This window comes from Sus scrofa, chromosome 15 (genome assembly GCF_054392235.1).
Source record: "Sus scrofa isolate SSC_HxYL_T2T_F1_AM1 chromosome 15, Sscrofa_HxYL_maternal_Yorkshire_Landrace_v2.0, whole genome shotgun sequence".
Lineage (NCBI taxonomy): Eukaryota > Metazoa > Chordata > Mammalia > Artiodactyla > Suidae > Sus > Sus scrofa.
In genome coordinates, this window is record NC_139397.1 from 66,741,137 (window position 1) to 66,761,060 (window position 19,924).

A 19,924-nucleotide genomic window follows, 5' to 3' on the forward strand; every position below is an offset into this window, starting at 1 on the left:
GTTAAAGAATGTATACTCTCAACTCTACTAGATGTTGTCAAATTGTTCTTGAAAGTAGTTACAGGAATATGTACTCAGAAGGGCAATGTATTAGAGTTACTGTTGTTTCACATCCTTGCTGACATCTGCTATTGTCAACCCATTAACGTCTCTGCCAATCTAATGGTATCTCATTATAGTTTTAATATTCATGCCTCTGATTTCTAATGAGGTTAAGCATCTTATTGGTAAGGTCTATATCTTTTATACTTAATTTGCTTTTCTAGTTTCTTTTTCCAGTTTTTTTTAAATTTTTTTTTAGGCGGGGGAGCTGCACCTGAGACAAATGAAAGTTCCCAGGTTAGGAGTCAAATCCGAGCCTCAGCAATGCCAGATCCAAGCCCCATCTTCAACCTACACCACAGCTAAATGCCATGCCAAATCCCTGATCCACTGAGCAAGGCCAGGAAGAGAACCCACATCCTTGTGGACACTAGTTGGGTTCTTTACTGCTGAGCCACAACAGGAACTATTGCCTTTTCTGGGTGTTTCTCTCTTCCTCTCCCTCCGTCCCTCTCTCTCTTTCTCTCTCTCTCACACACACATACACACACAAAACATACGCACCCTGCAATACTTCCCACTGGTATATATGTTTTGAAGGTGGAAACATAGATGCATTCTCAATTCTTAACATAAGGTCTGACCAGAATAAGGTGTTTAATAAATATTGCCTGAAGAAATGAACTTGTGTTTTTTCCGCTCTAAATTCACTGCAGTCCTGACCACAGAAATGATTGACTTGTTGGGCTCTGTCTACAGTGACTTTCTATTGTTTATCCATCCTTTACACCATTGCTAGTTTAACTTCCCTGAAGTACCATTTTCATCCTGTCACTTCCATGCTTAAAAATCTTCCAGGGCTCCCTGTTGCTGAGAAAAATAAGTTCAGATTTCTCATGTAGATAGTTAAGACCCTCCATCAAATGGAGACCCTTCGACAATTCCATTTTGTTTCTTACTGTGGTTCCACCATGATCCTGCTGCTCCAGGCAGGGTGGCCCTTACCCTCACGAGACAGCTTAGCAATTCTGAAGGCTATCCTTAGAACCTTCAGAATTGCATGCTTGTGGAAGACACTGCAGATTTTTTACAGCCTGTAAGAACATTGAACGACAGGGCCTTAATCTTTCATACCTGGTACACAGTAGGTGTTGTTGATTTCTGGGTGAATGGATGGTGGTTTTCGGTTTCCTGAAGTAAATTTTTTTTCAATTATTCAGTGAATTTATTACATTTATAGTTGTACAATGATCATCACAATCCAATTTTATGGATTTTCATCCCACACCCCCAGCATATCCCTCCATCCCCCAAACTGTCTCCTTTGGAAACCATAAGTTTTTCAAAGTCTGTGAGTCAGTATCTGGTCTGCAAAGAAGTTCACTGTGTCCTTTTTTAAGATTCAACATGTCAGTGAAAGCATTTGATGTTAGTGTCTCATTGTCTGGCTGACTTCACTAAGCGTGATAATTTCAAGTCCATCCATGTTGCTAAAAATGACGGTATTTCATTCCTTTTAATGGCTGAGTAATATTCCATTGTATATATGTACCACATCTTCTGGATCCACTCCTCTGTTGATGGACATTTAGGCTGTTTCCATGTCTTGGCTATTGCAAATAATGCTACAATGAACATTGGAGTACATATGTCTTTTCGAATCTTGGTCTTCTCTGGATAGACGCCCTGGAGTGGGATGGCTGGATCAAATGGTAGTTCTATTTTTAGTTTTCTGAGGAATCTTCATACTGTTTTCCAGAGTGGTTGCACGAATTTACAGTCCCACCAACAGTGTAATAGGGTTCTTTTTTCTCCACACCCTCTCCAGCACTTACTGTTTGTACACCACCATTCTGGCTGGTGTAAGGTGGTACCTCATAGTGGTTTTGATTTGCACTTCTCTAAGAATGAGTGATATTGAACATCTTTTCATGTGTTTTTTGGCCATCTGTATATCTTCTTTGGAGAATTGTCTATCTAGATCTTCTGCCCATTTTTTATGGGGTTGTTTGTTTTTTTTTGGTATGGAGTTGCAGAAAGTGTTTATACATTTTGGAGATTAATCCCTTGTCAGTTGATTCACTTGCAAAGATTTTCTCCTATTCTGTGGGTTGTCTTTTTGTTTTGTTTAGGATTTCATTTGCTGTGCAGAAACTTTTAAGTTTGATTAGGTCCCATTTGTTTATTTTTGTTTTAATTGTCAATACTCTTAAGAGGTGGATCTGAGGAGATGTTGCTGTCATTTATTTCAGAGAGTGTTTGGCCTATGTTTTCCTCTAAGAGTTTTAGAGTGTCTGGTCTTATATCTAGGTCTGTAATCCATTTTGAGTCTATTTTTGTGTATGGCATTAGGGAGTGTTCTTATTTCACTCTTTTCCATGTGGCTGTCCAGTTTTCCCAGCACCACTTATTGAACAAGCTGTCCTTTCTCCATTGTATATTCTTGCCTCCTTTGTCATAGATTAGTTGGCTGTAGGTGCATGGGTTTAATTCTGGGCTTTCTATCCTGTTCCACTGATCTATATTTCTGTCTTTGTGCCAGTACCATATAGTGTTGATGACTTTTGCTTTGTAGTGTAGTCTAAAGTCAGGGAGCCTGATTCCTCCAGCTCCATTTTTCTTGTTCAGGATGTCTTTGCCTATTCTGGGTCTTTTGTGCTTCCAAACAAACTCTAAAATATTTTGTTTGAGTTCTGTGAAGAATGTCCTTGGTAATTTGATAGGGATTGCATTGAATCTGTAGATTGCCTTGGATAGTATAGTCATTTTCATAGTACTGCTTCTTCCAATCCAAGAGCATGGTATATCTTTCCATCTATTTATGTCATCTTGGATTTCTTATATCAGTGTCTTATAGTTTTCAGAGTACAGGTCTTTTGTTTCTTTAGGTAGGTTTACTCCTAGGTATTTTATTTTTTTGGATGCAATGGTAAACAAGATTGCTTCCCTAATTTCTCTTTCTGATCTTTCATTTTTAGTATATAAGAATGTAGTTGATTTCTGTGTATTAATTTTGTATCCTGTGACTTTGCCAAATTCATGGATGAGCTCTAACTGGTAGAGTCTTTAGGATTCTCTAGGTATAGTATCATGTCATCCGCAAATAGTGATAGTTTTACTTCTTCCTTTCCAGTTTGGATTCCTTTTATCTCTTTTATTTCTCTGATTGCCGTGGCTAGGACTTCCAAAACTATGTTGAAGAGTAGCGGTGAGAACAGACATCCTTGTCTTGTTCCTGATCTCAGCGGGAATTCTTTCAGCTTTTCACCATTGAGAATGATGTTCGCTGTGGGTTTGTCATATATGGCCTTTATTATGCTGAGGTAGGTTCCCTCTGTGCCCACTTTCTGAAAGGTTTTTTATCAGAAATGGGTGTTGGATTTTGTCAAAGGCTTTTTCTGCATCTGTTGAGAGACTCATATGGTTTTTATTCTTCAATTTGTTAATGTGGTGTGCCACAGATTGATTTGCAGATATTGAAGAATCCTTGCATCCCTGGGATAAATCCCACTTGATCATGATGTACAATCCTTTTAATGTATTGTTGGATGCGGTTTGCTAGTATTTTGTTGAGGATTTTTGCATCTATGTTTATCAGTGAAATTGGCCTGTGGTTTTCTTTTTTTTGTGGTGTCTTTGTCTGGTTTTGGTATATCAGGGTGATGGTGGCTTCATAGAATGAGTTTGGGAGTGTCCCTTCCTCTGAAATTTTTTGGAATAGTTTCAGAAGGATAGGAATTAGCTGTTCTCTAAATGTTTGATAGAGTTCGCCTGTGAAGCCATCTGGTCCTGGACGTTTGTTTGTTGGAAGTTTTTTAATCAGAGTTTCAATTTCAGTTCTTGTGATTGGTCCATTCATCTTTTCTATTTCATCTTGGTTTAGTCTTGGAAGATTGTACCTTTCTAAGAATTTGTCCATTTCTTCTAGGTTTTCTAATTTATTGGTGTATAGTTGCATGTAGTGTTCTCTTATGATCTTTTGTATTTCTGTGATGTCTGTTGTTACTTCTCCTTTTTCGTTTCTAATTTTATTGATTTCAGTCATTTCTCTTTTTGCTTGATAAGTCTGGCTAAGGGTTTATGAATTTTGTTGATCTTTTCAAAGAACCAGCTTTTTGTTTCATTGATCTTTTCTATGGTTTTCTTTGTTTCTATTTCATTGATTTCTGCTCTGATCTTTATGATTTCTTTCCTTCTACCAACTTTAGGTCTTGTCTGTTGTCTCTCGAGCTGCTTTAGATGTAAAGTTAGCTTGTTTATTTGAGCTTTTTCTTGTTTCCTGAGGTGAGCTTGTATTGCTATAAACTTTCCTTTTAGAATGGCTTTTGCTGCATCCCATAGGTTTTGGAGTGTCATATCTTTGTTGTCATTTGCTTCTAGGTATTTTTTAATTTCCTCTTTGATTTCTTCAGTGATCCATTGGTCCTTTAGTAGCATGTTGTTTAATCTCCACGTCTTTGTGTTTTTTGTGGTTTCTTTCTCGTTATTGATTTCCAGTCATATAGTGTTGTGGTCGGAAAAGATGCTTGATATGATTTCAATTTTCTTAAAGTTACCGAGGTTGGATTTGTAGCCCAGGATGTGATCATGGATTTGTAGCCCAGGATGTGATCAATCTTAGAGAATGTTCCATGTGCACTTGAGAAGAATGTGTATTCTGTTGCTTTTGGATGGAATGTCCTATAAATATCTATTAAGTCCATCTGGTCTAATAGATTCAGGGCCTGTGTTTCCTTATTGATTTTCTGTCTGGATGATCTGTCCATTGCTGTAAGTGGGATGTTAAAGTCCCCCAGTATGATTGTGTTATTGTCAATTTGTCCTTTTAAGGTTGTTAGCAGTTGCCTTATATATTGTGGTGAACCTATGTTGAGTACATAGATATTTAAAATTGTTATGTCTTCTTCTTGGATTGTTACTTTGATCATTAGGTAGTGACCTTCCTTGTCCCTTAAAATATTCTTCATTTTAAAGTCTATTTTGTCTAATATGAGTCTTGCTACTCCAGCTTTCTTTTGATTACTGTTTGCATGAAATATTTTCTTCCATCCTCTCACTTTCAATTTGTATGTGTCCCTAGAAGTGATGTGGGTCTCTTGAAACAGCATATATATGGGTGTTGTTTTTGTATCCATTCAGCCAGTCTTTGTCTTTTGGTTGGGGCATTTAGTCCATTAACACTTAAGGTAATTATTGATATGTATGTTCTTATTGCCATTTTATTAATTGCTTTGGATTTGTTTTTGTTGCTCTTTTTTCTTCCCTTCTTTTCTTGTTCTCTCCTCTTGTGGCTTGATGACTATCTTTAGTGTTGTATTTGAGTTGATTTTTCTTTTTTGTGTGTGTATCAATTGCAGATTTTTGGTTTACAGTTATTCTGAAGTTTTGATGTTAGAGTCTATATATATACGAGATTGTTTTAAGTTGTTGGTCTCAATTGCAAGTGCATCTCCAGCATCCGGCATTTTACCCTCTTCTTCTCACGATTTCTGATTTTGGTGGCATAATTGTACATGGATGACTTCATATCTTTTCTGTATCTATATCTTTACTTGTGAGCCTGGTCATTTGTGGTATTTTTGTTTCTGGTTGTGGCCTGTTCTTTTCTGCCTAGAGAAGTTCCTTTAGTATTTGTTGTAAAGCTGATTTAGTGTTGCTGAATTCTCTTAGCTTTTGCTTATCTGTGAAGCTTTTGATTTCTCCTTCAAATCTGAATGAGAAACTTGCTGGGTAAAGTAATCTTGGTTGGAGGTTTTTTCCTTTCATCACGTTAAGTATGTCATGTCACTCCCTTCTGGCCTGTAGAGTTTCTGCTGAAAAAATCTGTCAATAACCTTATCAGGGTTCCCTTGTATGTTATTTGTTTCTTTTCCCTAGCTGCTTTCAATATTTTCTCTTTGTCTTTAATTTTGATCAGTTTCATTAATATGTGTCTTGGGGTGTTCCTCCTTGGATTTATTTTATATGGTACTTGTTGTGCTTCCTGGAATTTGAGTGAGTGGTTCCTTTCCCATGTGAGGGAAGTTTTTGGCTACTATCTCTTTGAATATTTTTTCTATCCTTTTCTCTCTCTTCTCCTTCTGGCACCCCTATAATACGGATCTTTGTGCTTTTAACATTGTCCCAGAGTTCTCTGAGACTCTCTTCATTTACTTTCAATCTTTTTTCTCTTTTCTCTTCTGCATCCGTTATTTCCACTAATCTGTCCTCCACCTCGCTTATTTGTTCTTCTGCCTCCTGTATTCTGCTTTTGGCTGCTTCTAATGAATTTTCTATTTTGGTTATTGTGTTTTGCATCTCTGCTTGTTTAAGTTTTATGTCTTGTATCTCTTTGGTTGGTATTTCCTGTAAGTTATCCATCTTTGCCTCCAGTTTATTTCCAATGTCTTGCATCATCTTCAGCATCAACAGTCTAAAGTCTTTTTCCTGGAGGCTGAGAATCTCCTGATCACTTAGCTTTTTTTTTTCTGGGGTTTTTGGTTTCTCCATTATCTGAATTATAGTTCTCTGCCTTCTCATTTTTATAAGTTTTTGGTATGGTTACCTTTTTCTGGATAATAGAGTTGTAGCCTCTCTTACTTCTGGCTTCTGCCCCCCTTGTGGCTGAAGTTGGTATGGGGGCTTGCTGTAGGCTTCCTGATGGGAGGGACTGGTGCCTGCCCACTGGTAGGTGGAGCTGATTCCTATCCCTCTGGTGGATGGGGCTTTGTCTCTGGGTGAGATTAGAGGTGGCTTTGTGCCTGGGGGGTCTTTAGGCATCGGTTGATTACTGATGGGCAGGGCTATGCTCCCACCTGGATTGTTGTTTGGCCTGGGGCTTCTCAGCGCTGATGGCGGGGCCATATTTTCCCAAAATGGCCACCTCCAGAGAAAGGCACACTGCTAAATATTCCCAAGAGCTTTGCTTCCAATGTCCTTCCCCCACAACAAGCCACATTCACCCTGCTTTCCCAGGAGGTCCTCTAAGAATCTCAGCCCGGACCCACCCAGATTCCCACAGAGACCCTGCTTTTCCCTGGGACCCAGTGCATGTGAAAGTCCATGTGTGCCTTCCAAGGATGGGGTCTCCATTTCCCCCAGTCCCATGGAGCTCCTGAGCACACGTCCCACCAACCTTCAATTGCAGATGCTCCAGGGGCTCTTCCTCTCAGTGCCAGATCCCCACATGTGAGGGTTTGATGTGGCTCAGAACTCTCACTCCTGTAAGTGAGTCTCTGTGATACAGTTACTTTCCAGTCTATGGGGCTTCCCACCTGGGAGGTATAGGGTTGCTTATCTCACATAATTGTCCCTCCTACCTCTTGATATGGCCTTCTCTTTGTCTTCTGGAGTAAGATATCTTTTTGAAAGTTTCTAGTCCATTTGGTTGAAGATTGCTCAGCATTTGGTTGTAAATTTTGTTGTTTTTAGGAGAGAAGTTGAGCTCCAGTCCTTCTATTCTGCCATCTGATTCCCATCCCTTGGGTAAATTTTTAATACATAGCAGAAACCAAAAACTCAGCTCTAGTACAAAACTGATAAAATGAATGTTAGAAATGAAGCTTCTAAACTTATCTGTATAACTATGTTGAGTATCAAAATATTAATGAAAAGTCACTTTCATCTCTTTTGGTCTCAATTTCTTTATCAAAAAAAAATGAGGATATTTATTATATCCAGTAATTTTTAGTTTTCTTAGAAGCAGATTTCTTTCCTCTAAAATAATTTTTTTTACAGATTCCCAGATAACACTGATTAAAGGAAAACTTTTGCATTCAATGTTTTTTTTTTGTTTGTTTGTCTTTTCAGGTCTGCACTCATGGCATATGGAGGTTCCTACGCTAGAGGTCCAATCATAGCTGCATCTGCTGGCCTGTACCACAGCCACAGCAATGCCAGATCTGAGCCATGTCTGTGACCTATACCACAGCTCACAGTAACGCTGAATCCTTAACCTACTGAGGAAGGCTAGGGATTGAACCTGCATCCTCATGGATGCTAGTCAGATTCATTTCTGCTGAGCCACAATGGGAACTCCCAACTTTTGCATTTAAAATGGGAGCAGTAGGAGTTGCTGTTTTAGTTCAATGGGTTAAGAACTCAGCTAATATCCACGAAGATGTGTGCTCAATCCCTGGCCTTGCTCAGTCAGTGGGTTAAGGATCCAGTGTTGCCACAAGCTGTGGTGTAGGTCGAAGGTGTGGCTCAGATCTGGTGTGGCTGTAGCTGTGATGTAGGCCAGCAGCTGCAGCTCCAATTTGACCCCTAGGCTGGGAACTTCCATTTTCCACAGGAGCACCCCTAAAAAGAAAATAAATAAATAAATAAATAAATAAATAAATAAATAAATAAATAAAATGGGAGCAGTGAGCTTGTAGCATACCATGGTTTTTCCTTTGTTCTACAGTATGGCCTTGGAAATACCCTAGGAGTCTAAGTAAAAAAAATGTGAAATCCACTGATTTTGATGCTTTTCAGAGTTGAACATTTTAGGGTTTGAGGACTCAGACCAAAAACAGGGATTCTGTAGGCCCTTTGTCCATATGCTTTTGTTTTTCTCTTTTTAGTTAGAACTTGGGGATAAAATTTCAACTACATTTCTCATTCAAGGAGAAAATAAGATTCTTATTTTTTATTTTCATTTGGGGGAGAAAATGAAATAAACTCTGATTTTTTATTTCTATCTGGGAGAAAATTTGAGGAGCCTTCTACTATCTGACACCTTTTTGCATAAAATGAAACATAAAATATGGCTCTGTTTACAAGGCATCTCTGGAATTCTTTACGGCTATAGATGTGCATGTTGTACATTAACTTGAGATTTACTAGAATTAGGTAAGTAGCTAAATGAGGTGCTTAGTTGTTAGGATTGTTTTCTCCCAAATGATGTTTCCTTCCGTGAAGTGTTGCTTCTAAAGACCATGAAAGCATGTTCTAGAGAATCTGTGTTTGATCACATGTGATTTTCTATATATTTGTTAGTTAATGCTTGGATTCTACCCAGAGATGAATATTGAAGGGAGAACTTTGACTCTTTTCCATGTAGTCAATTTAGTATAGTCATGGAGAAGGGGGGGGGGGGGAGATGTTTTCCTGCAGGAATTATAGCCAAAGTGTTGGAGTTTAAATTTCATGTGTGGCTTTTCCTTTATGAGGATTAGCTGCTGTGCAAGCCTGAAAAAAATGCTAGGGAAAAGTAAAATTATAGATAGAGATCATGTAAAACCAAGGGTGGCTTTTAAGTCACACTTCATAGGAATCTAGAACTCTTTGCACTTTCCAAGTTTTTGCCATTCTACTGGGACTCTTAAACTGAAATAATAATCTCTTTTCCCCTTTAAATAATTCTTGTCCTACTTTTAAGACCACTAAGGGAATAAAATGAAACACAGGCAAAACTTAACATCAGCATTACTAAAACATATGTAACAGCATGCAGAAACTCCACAGACCTTGTAAAAATCTATTTAAGACCACAGAGAAAAATCACCTAAAGTACAGACCAAAATGTATTTGAGTGGAGAGCATAGGTTTGGTGGGCAGGAAACTCAGGATTTACATTTGGCTTTGGCTTTGCCCACATCTGTGCCTCCTTCTGTGTAATCACTCTTATCCACCTGAATTTTAGTCTCACCCTTCATAAAGTTGAGTGATGTTTTTCTCTTGTCTTTCAGAGATACTGAGAATAGTTGAGTCATTTTTCTAATATTCTTAGGCCAAATGAGAAAGGGTGGCTAAATAACTCGAGTTATTACTGCTATGACAAACGCTAATGAAATGCAAGCCATTAAGGCTGCCATAGAGTCATGGAACTGGCATTAACTCTCAGGCCATTTGCAAAACATGCAAGTTCATGATTATCTATTATTCTCCCTAGATCTAGATCCTTGTTTCTATGGCCAGATTTCCTTTAGCAGATCTAGATCATTTAATCTTCTCTTTACCCTTGACTTCCTGGCTTTATCTTCTTCATATTGAACCAGAGGTTTAAAAAGATCAACTTCTACATGCAGTGGATTCCATTCCTTCCATCCTGAAACCGAATGAATTCCCTTTCTGAAAGCTCAAAATGGTAGGAAATGAGGTGCTACAAATCAGCAGACTTTAAAATTTCTCTCTTCAATGTTGAGGTCACCGGGGCCCTCTCTCAATTCTAATAGTTCTAAGCAGCCAAACAGTCCCTAGTCCTTGACCTCGAAATGTGGGCTGAGGTCCACAATCTGCAGAACTGGGAGTCAGCCCAAGTATAGCTCTTGTCTGGCTGCAGCCCAAAAGCTTGGTAAAACTCCTAGAAACAAAATATCTATAAACAAACAAAATGAATTAATATATTACCTTCATGCCATTTGAATTGAAATCAGAACAATTACTTTAAAAAAGTCACATAACAAGTGTCTAAAGAATTTTCTATTGGCTAAAGATGTTCTTTAGCAACACAATGGTTTTTTAGGAATGCGGTGGGTTAGGTTTTAGGAAAAGTGTTGTCTGACCTCCCATTAAACTTGATTCTATAACCGTCCTTAACAATTGCACTGTGTAAGGCTATGGTCAGGGACAGCGTCATGGCCATGCAACCCTTGCAGTCTCACGGGGCCCCATGTTCCCCAAGGGCCCTCTGCTTGGTTGAATGCCCTGATAAAGCCTTCTTAACATTCCTAGTAATTTTATCTTTGAGCTTGGGTTTTGTAAGTCAAGTCTGATGGGGGGAATGAAGTGTGAGCATGAGAAGAGATACATACCACCATTGTTTGTCTTCCTATTTGTATGCAGTGTTCACCATGAGCACAGAATTCCAGGGGACCCACAATGCGTGGAAGTCAATGATCCTCAAAAGGAGTGCAAGGTAAGCGCCTTAAGTTTATAATGGAGTTAAACAAGGGTGCTGACAGCCCCAAGAAGTAACACTTCCCATTAGAACCAGAACTTGCTTTGAACTCGGAAAGAAGACACTTCCATCTAAGAAACACTGACAAGCAAAGAACCTTCTTATAGCCATTCTTATTGCTGTTACTCCTCTGTGTCAGCCAACAACTTATGTTGAAAATGATGACATAATAGGAATGGTAGAGATCCTTCATCTTTTCTTACTTGTCAGTAAACCAGATGTAGAGTGTGTGTAGCAAAAAGTGAAATTTAAACATTTGAGTTAATTTTGTAAAGCGTTTTTACTGCTCCGGTATCAACAAAGTGTACATAGATGTACAAACTGCAAAGTGCAAATTGTATAAAATTGGTGATTTCTCCTACTAGTTAGATGCTCTTACATTTGCATTGAAAATTGGTATTGTGCAACATAAAGATGAATGGTGATATCCATGTTCATAACAAACTTTTACGTGTTCTCATTGTGGCTCAGCAAGTTAAGACCTGACATAGTGTCTGTGATGATTCAGGTTCAATCTCTGGCCTCACTCAGTGGGTTGAAGGTCTGACTTTGCCACAAGCTGTGGTGTAGGTTGCAGATGTGGCTTGAATCCACTGTTGCTGTGGTTATGCTGTAGGCTGGCAGCTGCAGCTCTGAGTCAACCCCTAGCCTGGGAACTTCTATATGCCACAGGTATGGGAAGAAAGAAAGAAAGAAAGAAAGAAAGAAAGAAAGAAAGAAAGAAAGAAAGAAAGAAAGAAAGAAAGAAAGAAAGAAAGAAAGAAAGAAAGAAAGAAAGAAAGGAAGGAAGGAAGGAAGGAAGGAAGGAAGGAAGGAAGGAAGGAAGGAAGGAAGGAAGGAAGGAAGGAAAGAAAAAGAAAGAAAGAAAGAAAAAGAAGGAAGGAAGGAAGGAAGGAAAGAAGGAAAGAAAGAAAGAAAGAAAGAAAGAAAGAAAGAAAGAAAGAAAGAAAGAAAGAAAAAGAAAGAAAGAAAAATTTGATGGTTTGAAAGTTTGTTCTGAACAAAGAAATTCCCTCCACTCCAATTTTTGAATAAATAATAAATGAGAGTAGTTTTTCACTGTCTGTACCTCAGAGTATAGGCGTGAAAAGGTAGGGAACAAATAATTATGGTATATGGAGTGTAATAAAAGCTAAAGAAAGATGCAAATTCTGTAGACTATCAGATGCTCATGGAGAGGGGTCAAATGGTTATGTAACTTCTGCTAAAATTTTTGAAGGAAAACTTTTAGGCTATTAAATCCTTCATTCATTCTTTTAACAGGTCACATAATCTTTAGGACTCCATTCGCCTAAAACAATATCTAACTCTCCTTTGGTTTTTAAAAACATTTTAGACAATTTTCCAAAATTTCTGGGTATATGCTTTCCTCATCTCCAAAAAGACCTAAAGGGAAAAACTATAAAATGAAATTAGACTACAACACAGTTTAGAGATCTAAATCGAGTAGGTGAAATTTTTAGGATAAATTCACTTCAACAACAAATTGAATTAATGCTCTTTTAAGCAGAACTCAGTAATTATCCATGGAGCTGGAAAGAGTAAGTTCTTTCCACAGTCCTCTCACATACGAAGAAACTAGAGACTAAAGTTCCAAATGTTTGAATTTCTGTTTCTTGCCTTCCCCTGAGAACTCCTATTCAAGCAGTTCCTTGGCATAGTAACTACACTTAACTCTCACATTTTTCATCTTCAGATTTCTGTGGAAACTTTTTCTAATTAGAAAGAAAATTCTTGGAGTTCGTTCCTGTTGTGGCTCAGTGGAAACAAATCTGACTAGCATCTATGAGGATGCAGGTTCGATCCGTGGTCTTGCTCAGTGGGTTAAGGATCAAGTGTTGTGGGCTGTGGTATAGGTTGCAGATGCAGCTCAGATCCCATGTTGCTGTGGCTGTGGTGTAGGCTGGCAGCTGCAGCTCTGATTTGATCCCTAGCCTGGAAACCTCTATATGCCCCAAGTGTGGCCCTAAAAAGACAAAAAAAAAAAAAAAAAAAAAGAAGAAGAAGAAAAGAAAAGAGAGCAAATTCTTTTTGGCTTTTAAGATGTGATATAAACCTAAAACCGTAGTTCAGGGTATTTTCAGAGTGGGTTGTTTTAGGGGACTTTTGACTTGTGTTGAGTGGATTCCTGGAATGTAAACAAACTCTACATGAAATGAAAGCTTGATTGCCCACCAGTTTCACACTGCAGAGTTACAGAAACCACCAAGATAGGTATTAGAAATATATTTACATGAAACATGGGCCAGACCATCACTGTTTGTGATGGCCAGACCAATACCATAAGTTTTTATAGTTTATCTAATAATCCTTGTTATGTGCTGAAAACCCTACAGTAATTTACAGGTTAAAGGCTAGTGGTATGAGGAGAATTCTGTATTTTAAATAAAGGGGATATATCTCAATTATATGTCAAATAACACATGCAAATTAGTGTTACGTATTTCCATTATGTATCCTAACAATATCCTAGGAAGCATTATGAAAGAAAGGATTTTGGTCAATATGTTTTAAAGCTCTTATGTAGATACTTTCCTATTTGTAATTAAGTCCATTTGTCTGTTAACTCATTTATTCACTCACTTATTTATTTTATTTATTCAACAAAGAGTTCTTGAACTTTTTTCATGTACTAGCAAAATCTATACACAATGGCCATATAACAAGTATAAGTTCTAATCAAGATCATATGTGGTGATTTAAAAATAAGTCCACAAATTATTTTCTTTATTTTTTGTCTTTTTATTTATTTATTTATTTTAGGGCTGCATCCCTGCCATGTGGAGGTTCCCAGGCTAGGGGTCCAATCAGAGCTATAGCTGCTGGCCTATGTCACAGCCACAGCAACGCCAGATCCAAGCTGTGTCTGCGACCTACACCACAGCTCATGGCAACATGTGCCCCTAATCCACTGAGTGAGGCCAGGGATAGAACCTGCCTCCTCATGGATACTAGTCAGATTTGTTTCCTCCTGAGCCACTCTGGAAACTCCTTACAAATTATTTCTATACTCATCTTTTCTGGAGAGCAGCTTAAAGCCCTGCTGCTTGAATCAGGCCTGAATTCAGTGACTCATATACAACAATGGAAAATGGTGGAATTATGACAGTATGACTTTTAAGAGTGAGCCATAAAAGGCTTTGTGGCTTTCTCCTTGCTTTCTCTTTTGAGGGCAGAGAGCTTATTTGAACCAATAATGATGAAAAAAATTACCAAATCTGAAGAAGGAAATGGACACTCAAATTCTAGAGGCTCAAAGGATTCTCGAGATAAGCCTAAAGATATACTCACCAAAACACATCATAATCAAACTGTTAAAAGTCAAAAACAAAGAATCTAGGAAGCAAGGGAGAAAAGTGACTCATCACATACAAGGGCACTCCTATAAGATTATCAATGGATTTCTTAGCAGAAACATTACGGACAAGAAAAGAAGGGGATGAAACATTTAAAGCACTGTAAGAAAAAAACTACCAACAAAGAATTCTATAAAACTGTCCTTTAGAAATAAAGGAGAAATAAGGAATTCCTAGGCAAACAAAAGCTGAGGGAGTTCCTCACCAGTAGACCTGCCTTGCCATATGCTAAAGGGAGTCCTTCAGGTTGAAATGCATCGATGCTAGAGTTCCCTCATTGTGGCTCAGTGGTAATGAACCCGACTAGTATCCATGAGGATGTGGGTTCAAGCCCTGGCCTCACTCATTGGGTTAAGGATCCAGCATTGCCGTGAGCTGTGGTCTAGGTCACAGACATGGCTTGGATCCTGTGTTGCTGTGGCTGTGGTAGTGGCTGGCAGCTGCAGCTCCGATTCAACCCCTAGCCTGGGAACTTCCATATGCCACAAGTGTGGCCCTAAAAAGGAAAAAAAGCGAAAAAAAAAAAAAAAAGAGGAAAATGAATGGATGCTAATAACAGCATAAAAACATATAAAATGTAAAGCTCCCTGGTAAATACAAATATATAGACAATGCAGAATCCTGTAGTACCGTAATAGTGATGCATAAATCACTTTTAATTCTGGAATAAACTTTAAAAGACAAAAGCGTAGAAATAATTATAATATATAAATAGATACAAAATGTAATTTGTGACATTAATAACGTAACGTAGGAGGAGATTAAAGGCGTGAAGTTTTTGTATATATTTAAGTCATTATTATTATTGCTATTTTTGTCTTTTTGCCTTTTCTAGGGCCGCTCCTGCAGCTTATGGAGGTTCCCAGGCTAGGGGTCTAATCAGAGCTGTAGCCACCAGCCTACACCAGAGCCACAGCAACATGGGATCTGAGCCGCGTCTGCGACCTACACCACAGATCATGGCAACACCGGATCTCCAAACCACTGAGCGAGGCCAGGGATCAAACCAGCAACCTCATGGTTCTTAGTTGGATTCGTTAACCACTTTGCCACGACAGGAATTCCTTCAAGTCATTATTTTAAACTAGATTGTTATAAGTATAAGAAGTGTTATACAATCCCTGTGGTAACCACAAAGAAAATACCTATAGGAGATACACAAAAGAAAGTGAGAAAGGAATCAAAGTATGTAACTAAAAAAATCAACAAGCACAAAGGCTGCAAGAGAGGAAAGAGGGAGAAATAACTAAGACATATTGACAACAATTAACAAATGGTGAAAGAATAGTAAGCCTTCCCTATCAGGCATTACTTTAAATGTAAATGGATTAAGTCCTCCATCAAAAGGGAGTGGGTAATAGATTTTTTAAAACTAGATCCAATTATATACTATCTGCAAAAGACTCAGGTTAGATCTAAGGACACAAGGAGTTCTCCCTGTGGCACAGTGGGTTAAGAATCCAACTTAAGCAGCCTGGGTTGCTGTGGAGGTGTGTGTTCAGTTCCTGGCTTGGCACTGTGAGTTAAGGATCCAGCATTGTCCCAGCCGAATTGTAGATCACAGCTGTGGCTTGGATTTAATCCCTGGCCTAGGAACTTCTGGCCATTTAAAAAAAAAAAAAAAAAGATCTAAGGACACATGGATTAAAAATGAAAGAGGGGAAAGGATATTCTGTGCAAATGATAACCTAAAAAGAGCACAGGTGGCCATATTTATATCAGAAAAAAAAAATAGACAAAGTCAAAAACTGTCATAAGAGCCAAAGAAGGACATTATAAAATGATAAAAGGGTCAATTTATCAAGAATTACAATTATAAATATATTTGCACCTAACAGCAGAGCACCCAAATATATGAAGTGAACACTGACAGAACTGAAGGAAGAAATAGACAGTAATAATAGTGAGAAATATTAATACCTTTCAATAACAGACAGAATAACAAGATAGAAGATCAATAAGGAAGCATAGGATTTTAATAACACCATAGACCATTTGGATATGACAGACATAAACAGAACACGGCACTCAACAACAGCAGATTACATATTTTTCTCAAGTGCACATGGAACATTCTTTAGGATAAATCATATATTAATCTACAAAACAAGTCTTAGCAAATTCAAGAAAATTGAAATCATACAAAGTGTCTTTTCTGACCAAAATGAAATGTAACTAGAAATCAATAGCAAAAGCAAAACTGGGAAATACACATATATGGGGAAATTAAACAGCATAATCTCAAACAACCAAGTAGATGCAAACAACCAAGTAGATGCAAACTATTACATTTGGAATGGATAAGCAATGTGGTCCTACTGTGTAGCACAGGGAACTATATCCAATCTCTTGTGATAGAACATGATGGAAGATAGTATGAGAAAAAGAATGTGTGTGTGTTTGTGTGTGTGTGTGAAAGAGAGACTGGGTCACTTTGTTGTGCAGCAGAAATTAACACAACATTGTAAATCAACTATAATTTGAATGAAAGATTTTTTTAAAAACAAACAGAAAAACATATTTCAGGAGAAAAAACTGACCGGCATGTGGTAAATTGTTCATAATATGTTTTATGTGATAAAAGCAGGTTATGAAACAATAAGCCAAGTGCAATAGCATTTTGGTAAATATCCATAGAGAAGGTATGTCAATAAAGACATTCACACACACAAAAAAGACTAAATCATGGAGAAATAAAAAATATGAACAGAGCTATAACTATAAGATCAAATCAGTACTCAGAAACTTCTCAATAAAGAAAAACTGAGGACCAGACGACTTCACTGATGAATTCTACCAAATATTAAAAAAAAGTGTTGGAATATTAATATCATTTGTAGTAAAAATGACATTCATCTGTTGTGAACTTTAAACAATAAAAATAGTATATAAAACAAAACAAACAAAGAATTAATACCAGTCTTTCTCAAATTCTTCCAAAAAACTGCAGAGGTGAAAACACTTCAAAACTCATTATTCTTTTTTATTTATTTTTTCATAACTAATTTTTATTATAGTTTATTTACAATGTTCTGCCATTTTCTCCTGTAATTACAGCAAAGTGATCCAGCCACACACATATATACATTTTTTTTCTGATATTATCTTCTATAATGTTCCATCACAGTGATTGGATATCGTTCCCTGTGCTATACAGTGGGACCTCATTGCTTATCCACTCCAAATGCAATAATTTGCATCTACTAATCGCAAACTTCAGGTCCATCCCACTCCCTCTCTCTCCCCCTTGGCAACCACAAGTCTCTTCTCCATGTCCATGAGTCTGTTTCTTTTCTGTAGATAGGTTCATCTGTACCATATTTTAGATTTCACATAGAAGTGATATCATAAGGTATTTGTCTTTTTCTGACTTACTTCACTTAGTATGAGGATCTCTAGTTGCATCCATATTACTGCAAATGGCATTATTTGGTTCCCTATTATGGCTGAGTAGTATTCCATTGTGTATATGTACCACATCTTCTTAATCTACTCATTTGTTGATAGACATTTAGTTTGTTTCCATGACTTGGCTGTTGTGAATAGTGCTTCATTGCAGCACTATTCACAAGAGGCAAGCATTATTCTTATACCATAATATGACACTATAAGAAAAAACCCTACAGATAAATATATTTTGATGAAAAAACCTACAACAAAATGCTAGCATGATGAATTCAACAGCATACTACAAGTATGATATGACATGACAAAGCAGGATTTGTTCCTGGGATGCAAGGATGGTTCAGTATGGAAAAATCAAGCATTGTAATACACCTTTATTAATAGAATGAAAGAGAAAAAAATCACACGATCATGTCAACTGATGTATAGAAAACTGACAATTTAACACTCTTTTATGATAAAAATGCTCAGTAAACTAGGAATAAGAAAATTACCTGAACATAATAAAGGCCACTATGAAGAGCTGTTACAGAGTCCACGTTGATATTAGACAGAAATCATGAGATTGGGAACAAAAAGATTGAGGTAGCAGTGAATATTCTTATAATACTTTCAGTGCAGTGACCTGCTTGGGAAATGAATGCTTTCTGTCGCTACATCAGGCTCCGTTGGATTATATGTTCTATTGCTGGAATGGAAGGCTTACACCATAGGACAGAGTGCAGATTTCACTAAACCCAAGTTACTGTTACCAGTTAGTCATTTGGAGCTACTCACGATAGTAGGTGAAGAATTACTATGTTAATGGAAGAATTTGACTACATTCAAATAAGTCATGAGGAGATAAGGAGAGCAAGGAAAAGTGTGTCTGAAGCTGGGGAATTCACTGGAGAGGCCTGCTGGCACCCAGTGCCCAGTAGTAATCGTGTAGTTTCAGAAACTGAGCCTGACAAATGTCTAAAATGGGAGGATTAGAAATCTCAGAAATGAAGAGTTCCTGATGTGGCACAGTAGGTTAAGAATTTGGTGTTGTCTCTGCAGCAACATGAGTTTGATCCCTCGCCTCGTGCAGTGGGTTAAGGATCTGACATTGCTGAAGCTTTGGCGTATATAGGTCAATCCCTGGCCCGGGAACTTCCATAGGCCACGAGGGTGGTGGAAAAAGAGAAAGAAAAAAAAAAGAAATCAGAGAAGTGATGTTCTGGGTTATCTCACTGGCAACCTGAAGCTGAGAGGAATCTAGAAAGCATGATAAGAGAAAGTGATCAATAATGATCTGGGGACCAGCTAAAGCAATAGGGACTGTAAATGGTTCCACTAATTATTTTATTATGTGCATATTTTCCTGAATAAATTTTGTCTGGCCACAACTGGGAAGTATTCCTAACATGACAAAGTGAACTCACCATGGACGTGAGTAGATCTGAGAAGTACAAAGGAATTGGAGCTATGTCTTTGTTGCCTGATTTATGTCTTTTCAGTGACCACTGTTCCCATACATAGCTGCAGGTTTGCACATCAAGCTTGGCTTCTGATTTGCTAGTCACTCTGACTGAGAGCTCTTTACGGCCACTGGATCATGTAAATCCCACGTAGGATGAGTGTGTAGGACCAGGGGTGGGAGTGGGGAGAGAAGCTCTGTGAGAAGCTTCAACAAATGGCAAGCAGGTACTGGTTATATACCTCAACTTTATTGCCTTTGGGTGGGGAGATTTTGAGACACAGTTGCCATCCAGAGCCTGTCAGGGGCCCTAAGAACTCACTGCTTCTAGTGCTTGACTGATTATTGCCTTCATCCCCTTACCTTTGAACTGGCCTCAAATAGACAAGCACTAAATCCAATTCGTGGTCTTCTTCTATGGGAACCTAGTTTAAGTTGAGAGATTTTTAACCCAGGTCCACCTGAAACCAAAGCATGTGTTCGTAAGCACTGTGCCATTCTGCAGTCTCTTAAAATATGGCTTATGGAATAATTGCCTTAGGATGACCTGGAGATAGCTGTTAAAAATGAAGATTCCTAGGCAGATGGGTCTTAAATACTCTGGAATGTGACAGTCACTTTAATATTTGGGGTCTCAGTTAAGATTTACAAGGCTAAGGTGGATTCCCTTCTCATTTGTAAAAATTACATATAACTTCAAGTTGCTTAGACCGGCTCAGAATGATTTTCTGCATTTTTTTTTTTTTTTTTTTTTTCTGGTCGTGCCCTTGGCATGGGGAAGTTTCTGGGCCAGGGATTGAACCTGCACCACAGCAA

At 38.0% G+C, this 19,924-nt stretch overlaps 1 protein-coding gene across 41 annotated transcripts in view; it reads left to right on the forward strand.

Annotated features, from left to right (window-relative positions):
- The window catches only part of FUT10 (fucosyltransferase 10), a 429,533-nt gene that overhangs the window by 374,875 nt on the left and 34,734 nt on the right, over positions 1-19,924 (forward strand). For 17 of the 41 annotated variants that reach the window (XM_085000147.1, XM_085000143.1, XM_085000146.1 and 14 more), the window contains one exon: positions 10,792-11,880. The gene's annotated coding sequence lies outside the window, so the exon portion shown is untranslated. Of the gene's footprint in view, positions 1-10,791; positions 11,881-19,924 lie in introns of those variants that run through there. The other 24 variants (XM_085000164.1, XM_085000131.1, XM_085000142.1 and 21 more) reach the window with 2 other exon arrangements.